This window comes from Muscardinus avellanarius (genome assembly GCF_963383645.1).
Source record: "Muscardinus avellanarius genome assembly, chromosome: 5".
NCBI classification, from domain to species: domain Eukaryota; kingdom Metazoa; phylum Chordata; class Mammalia; order Rodentia; family Gliridae; genus Muscardinus; species Muscardinus avellanarius.
Window position 1 is genome coordinate 61183199 of NC_137790.1, and position 27788 is coordinate 61210986.

Genomic DNA, 27788 nt, shown 5'->3' on the forward strand with positions numbered 1-27788 from the left:
CTGTTCTTCAATTTATTGAGGTTGTGTTTATGAAGTACCTCATTGTTGCAGAGAAGGTAAGAAGTTACGTGTTTAACTTAGTTAAATTAGTTTTATTGTTAACCTTAGTAAATGTATCTAGGGATCATCCCTAGTACCTAATATTTGGTTCTTTAGCTGACTATATCTACAAAGATCCTGTTTCCAAATAAAATTATACTCTGAGTTCCCAGAATGATACAGATTTTTAGGTAATACTATTTAACATACCATATAATACATTTGAGAAAGGAGGGACTTAGAGAAAAGGAGAGGGTACCAGTTTTAAAAATAATTGGCTACAAATTCTATTCATTGAGAGCTAATGTCTCTATTCCCTCCACTGGGTGTGGAAGGACATTGAACTGTTCTGGCCATTAGAGTATGGTGGCTATGATGTTGTGTGACCACAAAGACAGGTCCACAAAGAGCGAGGCATATCTGCCTTGCTCATTGAAACACTCTAGTTTGGAGCTTTGAGGTACCATGGAAGAAGTCCAGCTACCAAGAGGCCACCATGCAGTTTGGATGTCAAGTGACATGGCTGGATCCCGTGATAGTGCTTGGGTTGGCCACCCAGGCACCAGACTGTGAGTGAGGTAGTCACAAGAAGATTCCACTTTCAGCCATCATTGAAGACCCCCAGTCTGAAAGTCATCTCAGATGAGATGCCAGACGTCATGAAGCAGAGAATAACCATCCCTGCTGGTTTCTGCTATTACGCTTACTAACTGATGCACATGATACAAATGCTTGTTATTTTAACCCATACTTAGCAATAGTCACTGTAATAGAGTCAGTTGTATGGCCATCAGACAACATATACACATGTATTCTGCCAGGCAGAGAAATAAGAGTCAAGCCAGTTTAATTCCAATGAGAATAGAATCTCCACAGGTGTACGCTGATGAGTCTGACCTCTCCTTGACAAAAGGTGCTCATCATCCTTACGGTGGGAGAGACCAGGGAATGTTTCATGGTTCTGGGAGTATAAACATATTTCTTGTTTCTCCAAGAACCCAAATGCAGAAAATGCATACTTAAAGGCTTGAGTTTCCTCTTTAAGAGCAATTGAACCTGAAAATGTAAAAAGTTCTTCTCTCCAGGTTTCTAATGCTGAAAATAAATGAAATCTGGATTCTGGTGTGAATTCATAGTTAGGGATGAAAGTAGAACCACGTCTCACTGGCAGATATTAAAAACAAACAATTGTTTACTACCTGTATAAAACAAAGACAGAATCTGCCTATATTCATCTTTTAAAGCAAGATAGTAATCAGTCAAATATTAACTTGCCTGTGGGCCATTGAATCCCATAGGCCATAAGGATACAGACATGCTATATATAAAGATTAATGTGTGTATGAGAGAGAGAGACAAAGACATGTTCTTTGTGTAACCTACATTCTAGGGGTGAGAGACAGACAGTAACTCTATTTATAGGTATAAATGATATTTGGGTATGTGAAGTGCCTTGAAGTCAATTAGATAGGTTAATGTGGAAGACAATGTGTATTTTGGGTCCTTTAAAAAGAATTCTCAGGGAGTCTTATCTCAGGCGGAGACATCTCATTTGATAACTGAATTCTGCATGGAGACATAGTGGAAGAGAATGAGCGACAACATCAGTTAGCATGGTTCTGTGTCTGAAGTTGGCAGCCCAATTTGAAAGTCAAGTAGATGTAATATATCTCTTTTCAAGGAGCACTTTTTGAGAACGATTTTGAGCATGTCTTGGTTAAGAATCACTGCTGATTCTAGTGCTTCCTAGAGGTAAGCATTCCAATAAACTAGAATTTTTCAGCTCTATCATAGATAGTTGAATTCTGAGTAGGTGAAATGTCAGTCTTGGGATTGTGCTTAGGTGTTCAAATGCTTCCAGGATCTATTTTAAACAACATTAAACATCAAAGCCAAATACTGTGCTCTCTAAAGGGATGGCACTTGTAATGCATGTAGGAAAACAAAAGTACCACCTCCCTAAACAGATCATTGAAGAAATAAATATATACTTACTGTAACTAAATAGACTCTCAAATGGACTTAGGTAAATGTGATCAGAGCTATTTGTTTTATATTCCGTGTCTAATAATTTGAGTATGCACGTTCTTTATAGATCTGATTTTAAAAGTGGTCATTTCTATTGTTGCCCCTGCTCTTGTTTCTTGAGTGTTTATTGCTCTCCCCTTACATTGTAAGATTATGTTTCTCAGAACTTTACCTATGGAATTCCTTGAAGTCTATGCTTAAAATTTTCTTCCCAAAGAGTATGTGTGTTTGTTTCTGCTAATTAGGGACTATTTTAAAATAGGAGTCAAAAGACATCTGCTATAAAAAGCCAGACTTTAGAGATTTTAGATCATGCAGTCTCTGTTGTATTTACTCAATCCTGCCATTATGGTGTTATAGAATCTGTAGACAGTACGTAAACACATGAGTGTGGCCATGTTCCTATAAAATTTGTCTGACACTGAAATTTGAATTTTGTGTCCTTTTTATATGTCACAAAATATTTCCTTTTTAAAAAATACTTCCTGTTTTGGATTTTCTTTCAACCATTTAAACATAGGAAGACCATTTAACTCTTGGAAAGTACAAAAGCAGAGAGCAGATTGGATTTGACCAGTGGGCCTAGTTTTCCCACTCTGGCTGGCTTTCTTTCTTTCTTTCTTTCTTTCTTTCTTCTTTTTTAAGTTTATTTTTGTGCTTTTATTGGTGCATTATAGTCTCACATCATAATGTAAATCATGTTGACAATGACATACATGCACATGATTTGGTGCCCCCCATTTTCCTCCCTCCCAATACAAAGTTCCCAGGTTGACACTGGTATATATTCACATGTTATACACACAGTCTATGGTAGTATTTCTACTAGTTAACCTAAGTCTTCCTCCACCCCTACCCTTATATCTCCTCCTTGGCTCCCCTGAGGTTTCTCCTCATTATATGGAGTTTCGCCTGTATCCCAATTACTCTCTATCCTGGACATATTAAAGAAAACATATGACCCTTCACTCTCTGTACTTGGCTAATCTCACTTAACATGATGTTCTCCAGGTCCTTCCATTTTCTTGCAAATGATGTAATTTTATTTTTCTTTATTGCGGAGTAGAATTCCATTGTGTGTACTTCCTATAATTTTGTGAACCATTCTTTTGTTGATGGACACCTACGTTGGTTCCCAGAGTTTAGCTATCGTGATTTGTGCTGTTATGAACATAGGTATGCAACTTTAAGCTAAATGTTTAATGTTTTTTGAGATCTTACATTTGTTTAGCATTCTAGTTCTGAATATGTAAGAAGGCCGTTGAAGTTAAGGTTTAATAGGAATAATTTTTATTTTTTCCCTTTATCACAAAGCCAAGACTGGGGTTGATAGGCATCACTAACACTTTCCTCTGTGAGGTAGTCTCCTCTCTATTTTACACACAAACTCTTCCAGGGCATTGGCTTGACCAGAGATTCCTGTTGGAACTCCTATGATACCTAGGACTCAGTTAGTCTCCTTGTGGTCTGCTAAAGTCAAGTTTTAAGCCATCAGGTTTAGAAGAGAACAAATGCAGATTTGACCAATTCTGATGATCCTTGTCTGTATTTAAGATTTTTTTTAAAGTTCTGAATTTCATTTCCATCCAATTTATCTATGTATTTAATAAATTATTTTTACATATCACCCAGAATTTCTAGGTGCTCTGTATTCTTAGAAAATATTGATGAGCTTGGTATGGTGGCATATGCTTGCAATCCCAGCATTTGGGAGGCTGGGACAGGAGGTTCACAGTTCTCGGACAGTGTTAGCTACTTAGTGAAGCCCTTTTGCAAATCAGTGAGACCTTGTTTCAAAATAAAGAATAAACAATAGGACTGGGGGGTGTAGCTCAGAGGTAGAACACTCCTGGATTCCACCCCCAATACTGAAAAAAAAAAAAAAGATGAAAACAGAAAACTCTTTGTACTCTATCCTGAGCTTTCCCCGCCAGTGTCTCACTATTGTAGGTGCTTCATGCTACCTCAGGAGACTGGTCATTCTTAGGAACAAAGTTATGGAAAAAAGGAAATGTCAAGAGAATGTGTACATGCCAGAGAGGAAATAGTGATAGTGTTCTCCAGGTTTAGGAAAAAAAAGTGAGAAAGTTTTGGGAAGAAAAAAATTTCTGAGAAGTAACTGAAGAAAAGATGAAGTACCTGCAGTTATTCCCCACTACAGGAGCCATCAGAGGCGAAGACAGAGTCATATTCAGACGAAAGAAGAGGAAAGGTAGTTAAGAGTAAGAAAACAGAGTTCCAAGTAACCCGAAGTTTAAAAAGAAAGAGGTAAAGGTGAGACATGACAAGATGTATGTGCAAGAGAAACAGCTGTATTTATCAAAAGATAGACGGGCATGACTATCTAGATAAAACAGGCATCAATCTGGGTTAGCACCAGGGCTAGCGAGGGGATGAAAATCTGCCTTAGGGAAGATTAATCCTGTGGCACAATGCGGGCTGGTTTAGGTCATAAAATAGTTGGCAGCAAATGCCAAATACGAGGCTGTTGGGCTACCTGGGGTGTGAATGTGGAAGGCTTTTGTGTGGTCCCTTGGTGAGGTGAGGGGATTGGTATGAAGATTTGAGAACTGTAAAAAGGGAAGGTCAACAAACAGTGACAAACAAACATGAAGAGGGAGGAGAAGCAAGAGAAGCCCAAGACAGGAAGAAAATACACAGATTCGTAGTTTCTTTTCTTTTCTTTCTTTCTTTCTTTCTTTCTTTCTTTCTTTCTTTCTTTCTTTCTTTCTTTCGGTACTGGGGTTCTTGGAAACCTGTCGGGGCCCACTCGGCTGGACCGAGATGGCACCCAGGCTTGTTGCCAGTGTGGATTCAAGATGGCGCCTAGGCTTGCAGCCAAGTCATGAGACTCACAAGATGGACGTCTCCTTGAGCATGCGCAGTGTGCCGTGCTACGTGCCTGCAGAATGATCAGTGACGCAAAGCCTCATGCTACCACCAGCCTGCGTATGAGAGAGTCAGAAATGTGCATGCCCTAGCTGTGGAAGCTTGGGGTTGGTAGGGAATAGAGGGAGGGATTATGATGCTGATATATATTGTGCTTGTTGTACATATTGAGACAGAAGGAAGAAGAGACATATTAAGGATCCATTAAAGAAGAATTCATATTTCAGCTGAAGAGGTGTCTGTGTCATTCTCTAAGCCCCTGCAGGTCAGAGTCTTAGGGGACGATAGAAACCCTTCTACCTCCGGGCTACACTCCCAGACCTATTTTTTATACGTTTTATTTGGAAACAGGGTCTCTTAAGCCAGCGTGGCTGGCTTTGAACTTGCGCGATCCTACTGTCTCTGCCTCCCAAGTACGGGGGTTACAAGTGTGTGCCACCACGCCCGGTCTTTCTTTCCTTCCTTCCTTCCTCCCTTTCTTCCTTCCTTCCTTCCTTCCTTCCTTCCTTCCTTCCTTCCTTCCTTCCTTCCTTCCTTTCTTTCTTTCTTTCTTTCTTTCTTTCTTTCTTCTTTTTGCGGTACTGAGGATGGAACCCAGGGGCATTCTACCTCCAAGCTACGCCTGCAGCCCTATTTTTTATTCTTTATTTTTAAAAAAGGTCTCACTGGCTTGCAAAGGGCCTCACTAAGTAGCCGAGGCATTCCATGAACTGCGATTGTCCTATCTCAGCCTACCAAATGCTGGGATTACAAGCGTACACCACCATGCCTGGCTCCTTAAATTTCTTTTGCCCAGATTCAACTTCTAAGGCATAATATGAAAGCTCATTCAGTGGCGAGTTTGGTAGATTACAAGACATTAGGGTCTCAATGGTTCTGTTTGAGGGTTTTGTTTTTTGTTTTGTGGCCTTGGGATTCAACACAGGGGTGTTCTACTTCTGAGCTATACTCCTCAGCCCTATTTCATTTTTTATTAGGAAACAGGGTCTTACTAAATTTTTGAGGGTCTTGCTAAGTTCCTGAGGCTGGCCTCAGACCTGTGGTCCTCCTGTCTCTGTCTCTTAAGTGCTGGGATTGCTGGTATGTATCATCTCACCTCACCTCACCTCACCTCACCTCACCTCACCTCACCTCACCTCACCTCACCTCACCTCACCTGAGTTTTATGTTATCTCTTTTTCCTTCCAAGTCAGCAGAGCAGGGAGCCTACATTTCATAGAACTCTTGTCTCTTCTGCCCGAGTGTTGACAATAGGGATGCCAGTTTTGCCTTTGCGTTTGTGTCTGAGCAGGCTCCCTGAGGTCTTCCACAGCCAGGGAACCACTAGGTTTTCCTTAAAGCCTTCACACTCAGAGGTGGCAGCATAGTCACCCCTCCTCACTGAAAAATGGATCAAAAAAAAAAAAAAAAAAAAAAGCTCATTTTGTATGAACCAGGGTCGAAAATTGAAAATGTTCCACCTTAACTGTTCTTCATGCTTGGCACATTTCAGGAGCTATTTTTCTGACAGCACAATCAAGGTTCCTTATGAGCTCAGTGCTTTGTTTGGCTTTCTTTATTATGAAGATGTTGTCGTATTTTCTAAATGAATGAACCCAAGAATAACCTTTTGGAATGGCGATGTCATTTTCCAGGAGGCTGAATGGCCTTCCCCTATATGCTGGAGTACCTTTCTGTGCCCTAGGTTCCAGTTGCCTTTTCAGAGAACATAATTAACTGATGAAATAGATGCTTGCAGAGGCAGAGGTACAAACTGTGACCAACTGCGTGTTTAAGAAGAAAATAAGCAAGAATTAGAGGGCAAAGTTTCACCAACATGGCACCACACTTCATTTTGCTTTTGCTGAGAAATTTTGAATGAACCACATTTTAAAAAATCATCATTTCTTTCTCTTTTTTACCCTGAGCAACCCCAGACATTTCTATTTTTATTTTAAAACAGGGTCTTGGTAATTTATTGTGTACTGGCCTTGAACTTGCAATCCTCCTATTGCAGCCTCTCAATTACTGGGATTATTATTTATTATTATTATTATTATTATTATTATTATTATTATTATCATTAGTGGTACTGGGGATAGAACCCTTCTGCCTCCGGGCTATACTCCCAGACCTATTTTATATTTTATTTGGAAACAGGGTATCTTAAGCCAGTGCAGCTGGCTTCGAACCTGTGTGATCCTCCTGTCTCAGCCTCCCAAGCACAGGGATTATAAGCGTGCGCCACCACGCTCGGCTCAATTACTGGGATTATAGTTGCATACTATTGCACCCAGCTGAAGGATTGAAGGATCTTTTCCTTCCTTCCTTCCTTCCTTCCTTCCTTCCTTCCTTCTTTCCTTCTTTCCTTCCTTCCTTTCTTTGTAGACTGAACCCAGAGGCATTCTACCTCCCAGCTATACCCCCAGCCCTTTTTATGTTTTATTTTAAAAGTGGGTCTTGATGAATTGGAGAGGCTGGTCTTGAACCTGCAATCCTCCTTTCTCAGCCTTCCAGTTATTGGAATTACAGAGGTATATCACTGTGCCTGGTAAGGAATCGTGATTTTTTAGCTCACTTCTTCAAGGGAAATTGTCATCCACCTTTAAACCTAGAAGAAGGAAATACATGTCTTTCTAGAACAAGGCTGTTCAGTTATAAGACTATAACTGAAAACGTTGTTCAGTGTGACAAAAGTAATGAAACTGGGATCAAAAGGCAGTGTGGTTCTAGTCTGGGTTCCAGCTCTGATTATATCAGTCACCATTTATCAAGTGCTCACTGGGTCAAACACTAGACTGAGTGCTTTTCATGCATTATCTCGTTTGATCTTGTCACATTTCCAGGAGAAAAGCAATATTATTATTGCTGTTTAATAGATGTGAAGACTGAGCCTCAGGAAGGCTAAGGAGCTAGTTCATGGTCCCGCCAATCAACAGGCATTGGTGCTTGTATAAGCTAAGCTCAGTACTGAGCCTTGAGAGGATTTTTTTTTTGGTTTTTTTTTTTTTTTTTTTTTTTTTTTTTGGTGGTACTGGGGTTCCTGGAAGCCCTTCTACCTCCGGGCTACACTCCCAGACCTATTTTTACATTTTCATTTTTGGAAACAGGGTCTCCTAAGCCAGCGCTCGCGGCTGGCTTCGAACCTGCGCGATCCTCCTGTCTCCGCCTCCCAAGCGCGGGGATTACAAGCGTGCGCCACCACGCCCGGCCCTTGAGAGTTTTGACTAACCAATTTGAGCCTCAAAGGAACTGTAAAATAAGGATATTTGCCTTGATGATTTATAAGTCTTAATATTTCAAGATAGTATCCAACTCTACCTTCTGAAGAATGGAATATAAAGAGGTGACACAATATAATAGACTAAGGATAGAGTCCCCTGGATTTGGCAAGATCCAGCATTGAGAACAGGCTAATTCCCCTGGGTGACTAATGCGGAGGGGACTACACAGCAGCAGCAACTGAGTAGTTAAGTCCTAGAAGAATCCTAAAAAAATCTTCTAAAACGTTAAATGCTGTATACATCTTGGGGGAAAAAAAAGGTAAATCTTAATATTGGATAAATGACTCGTGGGAGAGTGAAATATAGTACAGAATGTGGTTACTTTCCCCTCCTTAAGAATTGGATGCTCAGAGGAGAAAAGATTCCATCTGGAGAGATTTCCAGGTAATCTGCTTTTTTTCTGGGGTCTTGAGCTTTCTGAAACCCTTTCATCTCATTTTGAAGTGGGTTATTAAATACTCCTTCTCCATACGAACCTCAGTTGAAAACAAAACCCCCAAAACTATTAAGGCCTCTAGAAAAGACAACTCAGAATTAAATGAAAATCCAGCTGCACTTCCTGAATATTTGTAGAGGTCTTGACATGTGTTTGGTTAAACTTTACAGCATTTAAAACCATCATTTCAGTCCTGATGAATTGCTGTGTGGGTAAGTTCTCCATTTACGTTCTCTTTCTCTTCTTTTCACCCTTTCTCTTCTACATTTCTTTTGATCACAGGCAATGTTGTTAGCCTTTGAGCAAAATAAAAGATAAAGAAATATTAATACCCAACTTGATCACAGGTGTCCTCTCTACTTCTCTTTCACCTTTTGAGAGTGATAGAAAACTGGCTTCTTTATAAGACTTCCATTCAAATTTTATTATTTGTATGATTTTTTTAAATTTCCAGGCAATGAAGCTACTCTAGTGAGTCGATGGCTAATTGCATAAAGGTAATTACAATTTAGCCAGTATGAAAGATTGTTTAGAAAGAGGTGACCTCTGTGCTCTTGGTAACTGCAGCTCAAGACCCAACCAGCTACTGTGGTGCATAAAAAACATCTTAGTTCATTAAGATCAAAGGGTCTAGTCACTTGTTCACAGTACTTATTTTTGTAGCCTGAAAAAAGTATTTAAGCAATTAACAACTTTTTAAACCCCCACCCACTGTTTGAATTGCTAACCTTCAAATAAAATATCTCTGGGGAAATCATTGATGTTACAGCCACTTGTCCCCAGATTCATCTCCCTGATCTTTTTGAACTTGATGTGCAAACATTTACATGATAATTGAAACACTAATTAAATGCTGTGTCTGGGCATCAGAGTTAGGAATTCAGAGAGAAAGGCTGACTTCTTGTAAACAGTGTCAGGAACCAAAAGCCCACCTTGCTTCCAGGTTTCAGCCAAAGTGATTTAGAATGTTTTCAGGCTTCCCTGGTGTTTATTGATGTGTGCAAGGCATTTCTAGTTGTTCCATCAAACAACATGAGAGAAACAGCTGCTAACTCCAACCATCAAAAAAAAAAAAAATTGAGCATGCATTCCAGAGAGAAGGTATGAATAACTTAATTTGGTTATGAGTGTTGATTAAAACAGGTACAGAAGATAAGATGGAATCATACTTCTGTCACACTTTTAGATCAGGGTATTGTTTAGACTTCAGTGTATTTTTTTCTCTTGTAATCTCATGTACAGGTTTCTTTTTATTTTTTTATTTTTATTGGTGCATTGTAGTCATACATCTTAGTGTAGTACAAGATGGTAGAGGCATACATGCACATATCACTCAATTAGTCCTTACCCAATTCCCACCTCATCACCCCTCCTCTTCTTCTCATGTTTGGCTTAGTGATTGACTTTGATATGTTTTGAATATACATCATGTAGACTTTGGTTTCCTTGCATCCTGGGTATATATTTTGTTGGTTCGTTTTTTGGCACACTAGTTGTGCGTATCTGTTTTCTATCTTTGTGGTGTGTGTGTGGTGCTGGGGTTGGAACCCAGGGGCTTTTCTTCCTCCGGGCTATACTCCCATACCTATTTTATATTTTTTTTATTTGGAGACAGGGTCTCACTAAGTTGCTGAGAGCCTCACTAAGTAGCTGAGGCTGGCTTCGAACCTGTGTGATCCTCCTGTCTCAGCCTCCCAAGCACTGTGATTACAAGCGTGCGCTACCATGCCCGGCTGTTTTCTATCTTTATATTCAATGAATAAAAGTGGTGAATCTAAGCCATGATTGCCATATTAAAATCAGTTAGGTAATATGAATGCTAGGGTTGTCATTGATGCCAATTGTATCAGATTTTTCAGATTTTTAAACTCTGCAAGTGATTTTAATGTTTTCAGATTAAGATCCTGATAGATATAATCCTTGTTAGGACAAAGATTATGTCTTTTTGGTTTATCCTTGTATTTCTAGAACATAGGACAGCATCTGATGCTTAATAAGTACTCAATAAATATTTTTGAATGACCTGTGCTTTATTAAAATCCCAGATAGATTAAAACTGGCTGGGGTTTCTATGAAGGTTTGCAGAGTTTACCAAGGCAAATTAGAGAGATAGGTAGAGTTATCCCTCCCCCTATTTTACAATTTTCTCCTGACACCAGAAACCAAACATCTTGGAGCAAGCCCTAGGAATATAAATGCCTTCCAGGATGCAGCCATATCCCCCTTCTTCATCAGATGTGCTCACTGCCTGTGATTCCTGTGACTGGCTCCATTTTTTATCTTCTAATTTAACTCCAATTTCCTGTTGGCACTGGCACCCTGCCCTGGATCTAACCCAGCATGGGACATGTTCCCCAGTTGCTGGAGTTTCTGAGGCACACACTCCTGAGCTATCAACCCCACTTCAGCCATTGCCTCAGCTGGAAAGAATAATCTCATCCAAGGTCACCCCTCATCTGGGGGCAGCTCACATCTAATGTCTGATGTGAGGGTATAAGTGCTCACACTTTGCTCAACCCAGAGCAACTCCAAGTGGGCTATCTCAACTCCAGAGGCCCTGCTCTGGAGGGTGAAATCTTGGTTAGGACCTATCTCAGCTCAACTTCTTTTTATATTTTATTGGTGCATTATAGTCATACATTTTGATGAGGTTTGGGGTGGTGGAGGCATACATGCACACAGCACTCGCTGAGCCCTCCCCCAGGTCCCACTCTATTCATTCCTTTCCCTTCCTTCCTTCCTTCCTTCCTTCCTTCCTTCCTTCCTTCCTTCCTTCCTTCCTTCCTTCCTGTGCTCAGCACAGTGATTGACTTTCATAAGTTTGTGTAAGTGCATCATGCCCACTGAGGTGTTTCCCTCCTTCCCCCTCCCATGTCCCTCAGTTAGGTCACCTTCTTCACTCATCGAAGGTTTCTCCTCCTGTGCCCGGAGTTCCTCCTATGCTTTGTTTCTCCCAAGCTTCTGCATATTAGGGAGCACATCAAACTTTTCACTTCTTGTGACTGACTAATCTCACTTAGTGTAATGTTCTCTACCTTCACCCATTTCCCTGCACATGACATAATTTTGTTCTTCTTTATGGCTGAATAGAATTCCATTATGTATATATCACATAGTTTTGTAATTCATTCACTTGTTGATGGACATCTTGGCTGGTTCCACAGTTTGTCCGTTGTGAATTGTACAGCCATAAGCATAGATATGCATGCATTACTCTGGTTTTAATTCCACTGGGTACATACCCAGGAGTGGTATTGCTGGGTCAAATGGAAGATTTATTTCTATTCTTCTGAGTACCCTCCACAATATTTTCCAAAGTGATTGCACTAGTTTGCAATCCCACCCACAATGCATTAGAGTTCCTACTTCTCCACATACTCACCAGCATTTGGTGTTGTTTGTGTTTTGAATGATTGCCATTCTAATTGGAGTTAGGTGAAATATCAGGGTAATATTGATTTGCATATTTCTGATTGCTAATGATGTTGAACTTTTTTCATACATTTATTTGCCATTTGTATTTCTTCTTTTGTGAAGTGTATATTTAGTTCACTTGCCCATCTATCTATCTATCTATCTATCTATCTATCTATCTATCTTTCTTTCTTTCTTTCTTTCTTTCTTTCTTCCTTCTTTCCTTCCTTCTCTCCTTCTCTTTCTTTCCTCTTTCTTTCTTTCTTTCTTTCTTTCTTTCTTTCTTTCTTTCTTTCTTTCTTTCTTTCTTTCTTTCTTTCTTTCTTTCTTTCTTTCTTTCTGCAGTACTAGAAATTTAACCCAGGGATGTTCTACATCTGAGCCATATTCCCAGCCCTATTTTTTGTATTTTTTATTTTGAAACAGGACTTCACTAAGATGAAGAGAAGCTTACTAAGCAAGCAGCTGAGGCTCACTACAAAACTGTGATCCTGTCTTAGCCTCCCAAGTACTGGGATTACAAGTGTGTGTCACCACACCTGGCTCTTCAGTTCACTTGCCCATTTTTTGATTGGATTTTCATTATTTTGGCAGTGAGTTTCTTGAGCTTTCTGTATATTCTAGATATTAGTCCCCTATCAGAGGAGTAGCTGGCCCCAATCTTCCATTCTTTTGGCTTTCTGTTGAAGTTTTTGGTAGTTTCCTTTTCTGCACATGAGCTCTTCAACGATTTCTTTCTCTTCCAATAATTTTCTTTTACTTTCTCCACAGGTACTACTAATAAGAACACTTTCTAGTGAACTCTTTCACTCTGATCTCTGTTTTGGAGTCTGCTTGCCAAGCACACAATTGCAAGAGCATGCGTTCCTTGACCTTAGGTGTTCGTGCTCACTCAGACTGAGGCTGGGCTCCTTGTAGCTCTGTCTGTCATATGCCAGGCACCATGGCAGTAATGAGCAAGACAAATAAAAGGCTTGCAGAATGCTTGCCCTCGTTGAGCTTACACTCTGGCAGGAGATAAATGCAATCAACAAATGAATATATAGCAGTGGATGGTGCCGTTTAGAAAAATAAGCCAGGGAAAGATAATGGAGAATAGCAGGGCTATGTGGGGTGGTGATGTACTGGAGCTGTCTTCTGCTGCCTCATGAAAACTGATAATTAAATCTACAAAACATTTGAAGGCCAGTTGTTAAACACAGACATTATTAAAATGAAATGATAAGCCGGGCATGGTGGTGCACGCTTGTAATCCCAGCACTTGTAAGGTTGAGACAGGAGGTTAGTGATTCGAGGACAGCCTCAGCTAATACATAGTGAAGCCCTATGCAATTCAGTGAGACCCTGTTTCAAAATAAAGAATAAAAAATCATCAAGCTGGGGGTGATGATGCTTTGAAGTAAAATTCCCCTGGGTTTCATCCCCAGTACCACACACACACAGACACACAGACACACACACACACACACTATATAGATATGTATATATCATATATAATAAAATGTATATATAATAAAATGCATATTATATAATATATATAATAGTATATATTATATATATATCATATATAATAAAATGAAATCATATAGAACTGAATGTGGTGGCAGATACTTGTAATCCCAGCATTTGGGAGGATGAGACAGAAAGATCACGGTTCGAGGACAGCCTCAGCTACTTAGTGAGCCCCTTTGCAACTCAGTGAGACTCTGTTTCAAAATAAAGAATAAAAGCCGGGCGTGGTGGCGCACGCTTGTAATCCCTGTGCTTGGGAGGCGGAGATAGAATGATCACGCTGGTTCAGAGCCAGCTTTGCTGGCTTAAGAGACCCTGTTTCCACATATAAAAGCTAAAAAATAGGTCTGGGAATGTAGTTCATGGGAGTGTATCCCGGAGGTAGAAGGGCTTCCAGGAACCCCAGTACCACTAAAAAAAATAAAAAAAAGAATAAAAAATATAGGGCTGGGGGTATAGCTTGGAGGTAGAATGTCCCTGGGTTCCATCCCCGGTAAGGCAAAAAAAAAAAAAAATTATGTAAGCTTAAAATGAAATAAGTCATATTAGAAACAAAGGTAATGAACACTAAACCCATCACTTCTTTATTTTATTTTATTTTTATTTTTTTGTGGGTCTGGGGATGGAACCCAGGTGCTTTTGACCTCCAAGCTACATCCTCCTATTTTTTTATTCTTTATTTTGAAACAGGGTCTCACTGAGTTGCAGAGGGCCTCACTAAGTAGCTGAGGCTGTCCTCGAACCACGATCCTCCGGTCTCAGCCTCCCGAATGCTGGGATTACAAGCGTGCGCCACCACGCCTGGCTTCGCTTCTTCATTTTACATGGTGCTGTTATATACTCTCCTGTGACTATGGGCATCTTTTACATCTGTATGGTAGGAGATTATCCGATGGTGTGTTGCTGCATATCTTCCCCCAGTTCTACATTCAGTAATATCAGTGCGTTTGAACTATACTTGTCCAATGGAATCCACAGCTTTCCTAGAGATACAAGAGTTAGGCAAAAGAAAAAAATCATCCAGCAAGAATTGACTATAAAGAATTTATGATGATGAATATTGAGTATGTTATGATCATTTGTAAACTATGATCAGTAAGATTTACACTCAACGCATGTACATGTGTGCATATGTACATACCCCCAACCCCAGAGATCTGGTTGTAAACATTGACAAGCACATCACTGGTTAGGGACCTTTGCTTTAGGTATGATATTAGAGAAAAATGATATAACACCTGAGGTGATGCCTGATTGAAATCAGGGAGCCTGTTTTATTACTCTTTGTGACAAAATATGCTGTCCCTAATACTTTGTGTTCTCATTTCTTATTCTCAGATGATGGTCTCAAGACAATTTTTGCTTTGCCCATATGGATAATTTATCTCTTTCAAACTCTATTGATTTAAGATTTTAAGAACTTCTATTAGGTCACAGCTCAAGGTCTTAACTTTGCCAGTGAGGATAACCTGAAATTCACTTGGCTCATTACTATTTACATTCTGATAACATTTTTTGCTTATAATTACCAATCTGTAAATGTATTTAGGCATTCTTAGTTATTTATGGTAATCATAGGTATTTTTGTAAGGAATCAGTCTCTTAGTTATCAATTTTATCTCTTTTGGGAATTTAGATAATTGAGTATTGGATTTTTTTCAGCCACAACTATAAGATACTGTAGTTGTCAAAGTGAGAGTAGTATAATAAATGAGAAAAGACATAGAATTGGATGACTTGAGCCACTTGTTGGCTTTATGACCATGAGTAAATATCAAAGTCTCAGTTTTCTAATGTAAACAATAAAAATTTAACTCGTCAAACCTATTGACTGTTAAAACAAATAAGGCAAGATTTTTAAATTTTTATTTATTTATTTTATTGGTATATTGTAATATACATCTTGATGAAGTTCAGGGTGACAGAGGCATACATGCACACAGCACTTGAGCCTTCCCTCAATTCCCACCCCACTCTTTCTGTCTTCCCACCTACCCATACTTTGCCCAGCGATTGGCTTTGTTAAGCGTGTATAGGTCCATTATGTCCATTAAGCTGTTTCCCTCAAGTTTTCTTCTCTCTTCCCATCTCCCTCAGTTAGGTCTCTCCTTTACTCTACCAAGGTTTCTCCTTTGTCTGGAGTCCCTCCTGTGTCCCAATTTCTCTATAGCTTTCACATATGAGGCAAAACATCTTACTTTTTATGTTTTTGTGACTGACTAGTTTCGCTTAGCATAATACTCTCCAACTCCATTAATTTCCCTGGAAATGACACATTATTTTTTCTTTTTCTTGCCTGAATGAATTCCATTGAGTATACGTCCCATAGTTTTTAAATACATTTTTCTGTTGATGCACATTTCAGCTGATTCTGTAGTTTGGCAATTATGAATTGTGCTGCTATAAACATAGATTTGCATGTATTTCTATGGTAGTCTGGCTTTAATTCTTTTGAGCAGATACCCAGGAGTGTATAGCTGGGTCATATGGTAGGTTCATTTCCATTCTTCTGAGAACCCTTCACACTGTTTCCCAAAGTGGTTGCACTATTCTGCTCTCAAGAAATTAATAATCTATCCTTAAAACTATTCATAATATAGCATGTGAACCACTGATGCTTGCTGTAGTGTGAATATAAAATTTTATAAAAGTTAAATGAGATCATGTAAATTAGCATATTTTCTGAACATGGGAAATAACATAAGTATATAAGATGTAGTTGTTCATACAACTGCTTGATGCCTGGTGCTAGCTACTTCCTGGCACTGGACAATGCCTACTGAAAGAATGAACTGCATAGTATAACTGACCATTCACTTAGAAAATACCATGTCTTTATGTATGGTTTAGCTATTCTGCTGTGTGGTTAAACTCTGTAATCAACACATGGCCACATTAATTTAAAGTTATATGTGGTTAAACAGTTTAGTTTTATTGCTCTGTGAAAAATTCAAGTGGACAAGATATTTCTGTAATAGAACCAAATAATATTATTTTGTTATTTTGTGACTTTACTAGGCTTTTAATCTTAAGATTTGTGGTTGTTCCATACCGATCTTTTCTGAAATCTTCAGAGTGAAATTAATTAACCACTTCATGTTGCAGATGAAGTATTATGAAGCAAAGTGATCATTGATTAAAATATAAGCAGTTGTTTCTGAGAATAAGTTTATATAATTAATATTTTAAAAAGGAAGTAATGATTTCCCCATTACTCAGATTATATTTTTTATTATAAAAATTTAGAAAATCTGATAAATATAAATATAATCATCTGCTGTTCTGTCACCTAAAGACTATAACTTCTAGAATTTTAGCATCTATGCATATTTTCATATACTGTGATAAGGCATATATATGTGTATATATATATATATATATATATATATATATATATATATATATCGTACATGTATATATAAAAATATATATGTAGAGTGTTACTGGTGATTGAACCCAGGGGCATTCTACCACTGAGCTATACCTCTAGTCCTTTTTGTTTTTCAATAAGGTCTTGATAAGTTAGTGCATACTAGCCTGGAACCTGTGACCCTCCTGGAACCTGTGGCACATGCTTGTGATCCCCGCACTTGGGAGGCAGAGATAGGAGGATTGCGCAGGTTCAAAGCCAGCCTTGCTGGCTTAAGAGACACTGTTTCCAAATAAAAAATATAAAACATGGGCCGGGTGTGGTGGCACACGCTTGTAATCCCCGCACTTGGGAGGCTGAGACAGGAGGATCGCACGGGTTCGAAGCCAGCCTCAGCTACTTAGTGAGGCTTTCAGCAACTTAGTGAGATCCTGTTTCCAAATAAAATGTAAAAAAGGTCTGGGAGTATATCCCAGAGGTAGAAAGCTTCTGGGTTCCACTCCCAGTACCACCAAAAAACCAAAACCAAAAAAAAAAAAATGGGTCTGGACGTGTAGCCTGGAGGTAGAAGGGTTTCCAGGAACCCCAGTACCATCAAAAAAAAAAAAAAAAAAAAAAAACCAAAAACAAGGACTCCATAAAGAAATAAAATAGAGACCACATGTGTTACACTTTGGTAAAGAAGTTATCTTCATTTTGCCCATGTCCTGAAACTTTGTGTGAGGGCCAAATTTAAAGATTCTAGGCTGATTAAATTGATGGAAGAAATTTCAAAGCAGCAAAATATCTAAGCTGTATTATGGATGTTGATGTCCACATTCAGCAAACTGTACACACTGAATTTTGGAAGCAAACATAAAGTAGAGAAACCTTAAAGATTTGCAGTTTGGCCAGAAAGGCATGTGAAGGTGTAGTCCAAAGAGATAATGTCATAGAAGGAAGTTAGGATGGTTAAAAAAAAAAAAAAGAGGAATCAGTAACCATGATGTAGGAGCAGATGAAGTTGGGACCAGGGGCCACTCAGTTGGAATTAGGACCAGTGGCAGCCTGGATGGAATAGGCCCAGTGGCTGTGATTGGGAAGGGCCCAGTGGCAATGAGTAAGGAGGATGTGACTACTTTTTCTGTTGGCAGCCCACCTTGGAGCCCACATAATGCTGGTTTTGCTAGAAAAAGGAGGCCTTAAAGATTTTCCCCAGATTTCAGAGGAAGGCCTGGCGAGCCAGGCAGTGTGTGGCAATGTGTAGTAGGGTCAGAATTCCTGCAAGTAGGCCCAAATGGGACACTTTGTGAAGCTGTGAGTGTGAAGTCAAGATTCCAAGGAAAAAAATCGCAAGATTTAGAAACACCAGAAACATGAAATGACTGCAAGGAAAGTCCGCTAGCTGCCAGTCATGGAGCCAGACTAGAAGAGACAGAAGACCACCCACTGCAATCAACCATGCAGCAGGGCCAGGTCTTCCAGGGCCCTTTGGAAATCAAATCTTACCACCGTGTGCCCCAGATGCCAGAAGATGAGCTGCAAAATCAAATGCTTGTCCTTCTGGATTTTGTTATTGCGTTGGTCCCATCCCTTCTTTCTATGGTCCTATGCCTCCCTTCGGGAATACAGATGTTTACTCCTTGCCTTTGTATGTTGGATGTATGTAACTTGCTTCTTATCTTGAACTTTATTGTCATTTACAGGGGCTCACAAGAATTCATCTTGGGTCTCAGATGATAGGACTTTTCAGCAATGCTAGTACTGTTAAAACTGGGAATTTTTGAAGAGGACTAAATATATTTTGCATTCTGAACTGGGAATGAGTTCTTTAGAAACCAAGGCAGAATAGAATAGTTAGATATAAAATGACCCTGGAGAGAGCTCATTTATTAATATTCAGGGTTTGTATAATGGGGTCCTGAAGGTTGTAATCCCAGCAGCAGATAATTCCATTGAAAATCCATGGATTTACCTGGGTGGTACCCATTAACTAGTAGGGTGTGGCTAGAGGAGGTGGTAGCTGGAGGAGCAGCCATGGAGATTACATATTGTCCCTCCTTCCCTGCTCACTCACTTGCTTCTGGCCTCCATGATGTGAACACAGTCTACATGTTCTCCCTTTCTCCGTTTCCTGTTGCCATGCTCTGTACGTGTTCTCCCTTTCTCTGTTTCCTGTTGCCATGCTCTGAGACTCATGGTCCCTGGCCTCTAATGGACTGAACCTGAAAGAAAATATATCCTCTTTAAGTTATGTGGCCAGCCTTTTATTTTTAAATTTTATTTATTTATTTATTTATTTATTTATTTATTGGTACTTGAGATGGAATTCAAGGGCTTTATACCTCTGGGCTATACTCGCAGACCTATTTTTTAATTTTATTTGGAAACAGGGTCTCACTAAGTTGCTGAGAACCTCACTAAGTAGGTGAGGCTGGCTTCGAACCTGTGCAATCCTCCTGTCTCAGCCTCCCAAGTACTGGGATTACAAGCGTGTGCCACCACGCCCGGCTATAGTCAGTCTTTTGAATATAGCTTACAAAAATTCTAACCAGAACAGTGGGAATGGGTATAGGAGATTTTTTTGTAAGATAATCTCCAGTTTACCATTGAGCAATATGGTTCCATGGCTCTACAGATGTAATCAGGGACACAGGCGGGATCTATGATGATGGTAGGCATGGTAATGTTTGAGTTACTGAGCAACACAGACTTAGGAGTGCTTTCATAGGCACAAGCATGAAAAATGAGTTGCAGTTACAGGGACATGATCAAGACTTTTCTAAAAGAATCGCCTTATTCTTGACTTGACCCCTCTGAAGTAGCAGCTGGAATTTCAACCATGCTGAAGTGTTCTTTTTCTGAGGTTAATCCGGATTGCCAACTTGAGTGAATTGAGAGATGCCTAGAATTGGGAGACTTTGAGATGTGCTGATGAGATGAGTTTGGGTGGCGCTGATAGGCTGGGGGCCCATATGGAACAAAAGGTGGAAGAAGGGGGAAGCAGCGCGGAAGCAAGCAAACCCCATCCTTCCTGAACAGATGCGTCTACTGCTGCTTTCTCCTGAGGATATCAGGCTCCGGCTTTACCCGTCCAATGTGGACTCTCCTCAACAAGTCTCCAGGGAGCTTTCAGACCTCTCCATTTTGGTGGGGGCTGCATCCTTGGTTCCTTGTGTTCTGAAGCTTCAGCTTCTCAGACTGGGCAGCTGCTGGTTCCTGGCTCCCCAGTGTTTAGGCTGCCAACTGGGACTCGAACTTCAGAGTGTGTAAAACAATTGGGTAAATCCCCTTTATTATATACCTATCCTGTGGGTTCTGCTCCTCTAGAGAACTGTGGATAGTATATTCCTTGTGACAGAGAGTTTGAAAGAGTAGGACTTGGCTCTCTCTGGTTCTCTTTTTTTCCACAGGTCAACACAGGAGGCTTAGTCATGGTGATATGGTGGTAGGGGAGGCACCTGTGATCTCTACAGAGTTCTGGAAGGTCTTTTATGTGCCACCAGTATGAGGGGATCAAATGCTCAGAGAGAATGAGGTTAGAATGAATTGGGAGGAGAGAGTGGAGGCACGCCATTTTAGTAGTTATTCAGAATAAGAAAGAGGGGAATGGAGAGGGAGTTGGGGAAGGGTAAATGAGTGATGTGTGCATGTGTGCCTCTACCATCTTGTACCCACCCCATTAAGACTACAATTCATCAATAAAAACTTTTAAAAAGAATAAAAGGAGAAGGTAGAAGCCCCAGAGACTACTTAAGAAGCACTTAAGGAAAATATAGCTCAATAAAAGATTTGTCCAATCTTCAGTTTCCTGAAGACCCAAGGATGTGGAGAGCAGAATGGGGCATGACTTTGAATGTGCACAGGAGAGACCTTGACTATTGCACATAGTTTAGCAGTTTGATGAGGTGGGGCATACAAAGCAGGAAACCACCTCCTAAAACATGGATCTAGCAAGAATAATGATGGAAGGCAGTCCTGGGTACTAGACATAATTAGACTTAGATTAGATTAGACTAGACATAGATTTTTGCTTCCTACTTGGAAAAGAAGGCAGAGCCAGGTGTGGTGGAGCATTTCAGTACTTGGGAGGCTGAAATATGAGTATGGCAAGTTCAAAGCCAGTTTCAGAAACTTAGTAAAACTCTCAGCAATTTAGCAACACCTGTTTCAAAATAAAAATAAAAAGGGCTGGGGGCATAGCTTGAACATGGAATGATAGGTTCAATACCCAGTGCCCCCCCAAAAAAAAAGAAAAGAAAAGAAGGTGATAAAGGAATCCCTCTATAAAGAGTTCCTCATGTACTTTAGAATAGCAGAGGGTCATGCTGATTGCCCACCTCCAACCCTGGAACAATGATAGGTGATTATTATGGCCAACATCAGCAATGGGATAGACACTTCTGCCCAGCAGCCTGTAATGATTGCAGATAGGACATGGCAGCCTGCAGAATTTGCCTCAGGACTGAAACCACATTTGACTTTGGGGGAGGTGGTGATAGAAAGAGGCGGGTGAAGGGACATTGCAGGCATCGGAGATGAAGCCTCTTTTTACCTTCTTCTATTAAACATTTCAAATAGGGCAACCTTCCTCCTGTCTGTGTACGACTTAAGAGATTCATTTCTGTGTGCTGGTGATGAAAGCCGCAGGGTTTTTGCATTAATAAGCCCCTTTAAAAATGTCAGTCGGAAAGTGCTAAAGACCTTTTCACCAGCCACTTTTCAATCTTGTTATTTTAATACTTGCCTCTACCCTAAGCTTCACAGAAATGTAAAAGGTAATGAAGTGTTTCACATGCTGTTTTCTGTCTTTTTATTCTAATTTAAATCTATCACTTAGTGCACACTTTAAAAATGATATTTACTTGAGTTGGGACGTTATTCCATGGAGCTCAGAAATGCATATCTGGGCTTATATTTTAGACATGTATGTTACTTTTGGACATAACTGACCTGGTAGGAAAACAAATGCATTTTCAAATCTATAGATGTCAGGGTCAGCCTGGAAATCTATGGGGTTTTTTTGCATTACACCTATTGGACAGTATACCCAGCCTCGAGTGAGTCTCAATCCAATGATAGAAAAGTCAGAATCGCTGTCATCTAGTAGATGAGGGAGTAGCGTGCAATCGCAGGTTCCAGTTGCAACTGCTCAACAGTTTCAGACTTGAAGCTATAACATTCCTCTTCCCTGGCTTCATGTTTTCTTTAGCTATAAAACAGGGGGAAAGGGAATCTTTATTTCTTTATTATGTTTTGAGTGAGTTGAGAAGAAGTATTTTCTGAGTGTTAAAAACATCTCTAAACGATGATTCTACTTTATTAAGTCTATTCTACATGTCTAATGATACTAGGTGCAAAGGGGACCAAGCCTCTGGCCTTGATCAGCTCTCAATCTAATGATACAACAGATGGGCACATAGATCGATAACAACAGCATCAACAACAATACAACACAGCAAAGGAAAGTAAGAAACTAAGAAAGCTGAAGTGCAAATTACCAGAAGAGGAACAATGGATTCAACTTTCACATGCTGGGAAACAAAGGACTCCTTTGAAAGATGAATGAAGATCAAGGCTGGGATAGTCCAGAAAAGGAAAGAGCACATGTTTGGAAGCCATCAGAGGCATAGTGTCTAGGGAAACAGGAGGAAGCAGGCCTAGCTGGAGCTTGGCATGCAGGGTGGGGCTCTGGGTGAGCCAGGCAGTAGACAGGAAATGCAGGATGAGATTGTGTAGCAAAGGGCTCCAACTGCTGTGGAAAGCATTTGGACTTACCTCTGAGCCATTCACAAGCCAAAACGGAACTTGCATCAAGGGGTAAAACAAGGATACATATGTCTTAACAAAGCCCATTCTGGTGCCAGTAAGGGAGGGTAAGGGAGAGCATAAAGGTGACTATATCAATTTAGGTGCAAAATAGTGTAGACAGGAGATTAAGTAACAGTGGTGGAGATGGAGAGGAGGGACTGGATTCAGAAATATTTCTGAAGTAGATTTTATAGTATTTAGTGGCCTTCTTTGGTAGATGCTAGGATTAAGAGCTGACTTTAGGGGAAAATGTAAAAATGGGTAAAATTTGTTGTCAATACTCTAAAATCTATTTTCTGGGCTTTGAGCACTCTCTGTAAGACTTAAATCAAAGACTGGTTTCAGGTTCTTAATTGACAGAAATGTGAATTTGGTGATTATGAATAAAGCTTAAAATATTACTCCTGAATGATAAGATTTACATTTTATTTTTACTATTGTTAACCACATCTAACTTAATTAGGAGCTTGATATTCACACTTTACATTTGTATAAATTATAAGATAAATATTAATAATTTATATTCAACTATAGAATAAAGATTTGTTTGCATAAATATTCAACAACGTGTTTTTATGTGGCAGAATCATTAGAAAACAGCCTGTGATTTAACAGTAAATAATTTGTTGACTCAATAGCTACATTTCCAAAGATACTATCTGAATTACCCATTTAGAAATATGTAGTAACACATTTATTGTTGACTTAGAAACTTGTAAGAAATAATTTTAAAAGAAAACACAAGCCAGGTGTGGTTGCACATGCTTGTAATCTCAGTATTTGGAAGACTGAAACATGAGGATCACCTGTTCAAGGCCAGTCTCAGCAACTTAGCAAGGCTTTCAGTAACTTAGTGGAACCTTGTTTTAAGGCCCTTCGCAACTCAGTGAAACCCTGTTTTGAAATACAGAATAAAAAATAGGGCTGGGGGTCTAGCTCGGAGGTAGAATGCCCCTGAGTTCCATCCTCAGTACCACGAAGAAAGAAAGAAAGAAAGAAAGAAAGAAAGAAAGAAAGAAAGAAAGAAAGAAAGAAAGAAAGAAGCCAAGTATGGTGCACATGGTTGTAATTATGGTACTTGGGAGGCTGAGACAGAAGGATTTCAGTTCGCGGCCAGCCTCAACAACTTAGTGAAGTCCTCTGAAACTTAGTGAGACCCTGTTTCAAAATAAGAAGTAAAATAGAGCTGGGGTGTAGCTCAGAGGTAGAGTGTCCCTAGGTTCAATCCTGGGTAGTGCATGCGTGCACACACACACACACTCACACACACGTCTAGGGTGTAGCTCAAAAATACACTGTCTCTCTCTGGGTGCAATCCCTAGTATAAAAAATAAAATAAAAAAAGAAAGAAAGAAGAGAAAATATTCACAAATAGTATGTGCTATTTCTAAAATGATATACAGTCAGATATACATACCTGCAATTCCCACATCCATGGATTCAGCCAACTGAAAAATATTCATAAAAACACCCTGTATCTGGTCTGAACATGTATAGACCTTTTATTCTTGTCATTATTTCAAAAATAATACATTACAACTTTTTCTGTAGAATTAATAATGTATTAGGTGTAGTAAGCAATCTAGAGATGATATAAAACATACAGAAACATAAGACACTTGAGAATCTATAAATTTGACATTAAATTTTATCCATTTTGACTTTTTTATCTTTAGTGGGTCCTGAAACTAATCCTTCTCAGATACTAAGGGACAACCGTTTTCTTAAATATGGTCTCATGCAAAAGAAAGAGACAGAGCAAATAGCCTTCTAAATGCTTAAATGTGGTTAAATGTGTGCTTATGAAAGGAGATTGTGAATGATTTTGTTTTCTTCATCTTGTCTTATAGGTTCCAAATTTTCAAGAATGAGTATATTGGGGTGTTAAGTTGGAAGTTTCCACAGAAGCACCAAGGTATAATGGGTTTAACATTCCAAAGTAAAATTCTGGACCAAGCAAAAATTCACAGGTAACTTCAAAAACACACTTTTACAACTTTAAACCCCTCCTCCATGTGGAATATGGTAGAATCTGTGGAGGTGGTAACCTTGAGGAGAATTCCTGTGAGCCCTGGCCACACCAAGGAAGCGAGCAGGAAAAAGATGCTTCTCATCTCTTGAGCCAATAGTAAGGGGCTCAAGAGAATGACTGGAAGATGTTGATCTGTAGCCCCTGCAGCTTAAGCACATGTGTGCTCCTATCTGACTCCAACCTGAAAATCTGAACAAGAGAGAGATGAAAATCACACCCTGACAGAGAAATTGAAGAGAAGGTAGCTGTTTTAGGACCAACCTTCACTCTGGAAGCATGTGAAAGCAGAGAGTAGATGTCTATTTCCTCTGGTACTCAGTGTGCTATGCTCAAAAGAAAGCATAGCAGTGTGGACTTCTATAACTCCCTGTTCAACAGAGAGCTGAAGGGACTGTTAGAGAAAAGATAACCATATTTCTGAATTCCTAAGGACTGCAGGAAGAATAAGTCATGTGATCAGGAAAATGCATGACTTACATATAGAATTAAAGTTAGAAATTCCCAGCAGTGGCGAGGATGGTTGCTGAAGAATCCAAGAAAATTCTAATGAGAGAACATGTCTCCATTAAGGGTCATAAATCATAGAAGCATTAGCTGGGCATAGTGGTGCATACTTGTAATTCTAGTACTTGGACATCTGAGACAAGAAGATAACAGGTTTAAAGCCAGCCTTGGGAACTTTTTTTTAACTTTTTATTGGGGTATTGTAGCCACACATCTTAATGGAGTTCAAGATGGTGGAGGCATACATGCACATATCACCCAATTAGCCCTTACCCAATTCCCTCCCCATTTCTTTCCCCTCCCTCCTTCTCATGTTTGGCTTAGTGATTGACTTTTATATGTTTGTTAGTGTACATCATAAACATTATATAATTTCACTCTTCCCCCCTCACATCAGGTTGCCTTATTTGGTTATCTATAGTGTTCCCTTCTTCATCTAGAGTTCCTTCTATCTCCCATTTTCTCCCTAGCTTTTGCATATTAGAGAGAACATCCAGTTTCTTATTTTTGTGACTGACTAACCTCACTTAGCATATGTTCTCCAGTTCCATCCATTTCCCTGTAAATTACATGATTGTGTTTTTCTTTATGACTAAGTAAAATTCCATTGTGTACATATCCCACAGTTTTGTAATTCATTCACCCATTGATGGACATTTTGGCTGGTTCCATAGTTTGGCAATTGTGAATTGTGCAGCTATGAAATAGATAGATACACAAGCATTAGTTTGGTAGTTTAGTTTCCATTCTTTTGGGTAGATACCCAGAAGTGGTATTGCTGGATCATATGATATTTGTTCCCATTCTTCTGAGAATACTCCATACATTTTCCAAAGTAGTTGCACTAATTTGCAGTCCCACCAACAATGTAGTATAGTTCCTACTTCTCCATATCCTCGCCAGCATTTATTGTTGTTTGTGTTTTGGATGATTGCCATTCTAGTTGGAGTTAGGTGAAATTTCAGGGTAGTTTTGATTTGCATCTCTTTGGCTGCTAATGATGTTGAGCATTTTTTGTGCATTTATTGGGCATTTGAATTTCTTCTTTTGTGAAGTGTCTATTTAGTTCCCTTGCCCATTTGTTTTTGGTGGTACTGGGGTTCCTGGAAACCCTTCTACCTCAGGGCTACACTCCCAGACCTATTTTTATACTTTACTTGGAAACAGGTTCTCTTAAGCCAGCACAGCTCTCTTCAAACCAGCGCGATCCTCCTGTCTCCACCTCCCAAGCGCAGGGATTACAAGCGTGTGCCACTATGCCTGGCTCTTGCCCATTTTTTTTAATTGGGTTATTTGTTTTCTTAGTACTAAGTTTTTTGAGTTCTCTGTATAGTCTAGATATTAGTCCTATATGGGAGGAGTAGTTGGCAAAAATCTTCTCCCATTCTGTTGGCTCTTGGTTGAGGTTCTTGATAGTTTCCTTTGCTGTACATAAGCTCTTCAGTTTAATGCAATCCCATGTATTAATCTGCCAGTGCAATAAGGCAAGAAAAGGAAATAAAGGAGTACAAATAGGAAAAAAAGAACTCAAACTTTTACTATTTGCAAATGACATGATACTAAGAAGATTCAACAAACTCTTGTTTGCAGCAGGTGAGATAACTTAATGTCTTAGAATCTTGACATTTTAGAATTAGACTTTTTTTTGTAGTGCTGGAGGTTGAGCCCAGGGCTTTGTACATGGTATGTATACACTCTACCACTCCATCTACAGCACCTAATTATACCCCCCTGTGGTACTGGGGACTAAACCCAGGGTCTTATGCATGCAAGTGTTCTACCATTGCGCTATACCTTACCTCACCTCACCCCCTTTCTTCAGACAAGGTCTTGGTAAGTTACTGAGGTTGGCATCAAACTTGTGATCTTTTTTTCTTAATTAGATTACCCGTGTGCACCACAGCACCTAGTTAATTAGCCATTTTTTGTGTTTGTGTGTGTGTGTGCGTGTGTGTGTGTGTGTGTGTGTGTGTGTGCACTCATGCGGTACTGGTCATTGAACCCAAGGACATTCTACTTTGTTACCATTTTCTGGCCTCAAACTTGCCATCCTCTGTCTCAGCCTCCCAAGTACTGGGATTAGAGGCATGCAACAGTGGACCCAGCATCATTAGATCTTTATAATATAGCATTAGTACTGTTTGGGGTTAGGGTGAACACAGAACTATTAAGTAAGAGTTATTAAAAAGCTCATGGGACTATATGAGTTTTCACCCCTCAGCATGAAAGTATATTTTCCCAGTTTATAAATGAAAATATTTTTAGGGGATAGGAAGTGAAAGTTCTTATAATTTTATCAACTAAGATCTTTTTAAATGCCTGCTCTAAAATACATTTTGCTATCACTTATGTCAAAAATTTTTTTAAAACATTGTGCTACTAGTTACCATTCTAATATCTTACTGCTATCTTGATAGGGGCAAGAATCAATCATAACCATTGCCTTGAGGTTATATGCTTAAGGGTCCTTGATGCTGAGTCCAGAAATGAATAGGGCAGCCTCCCCACTGT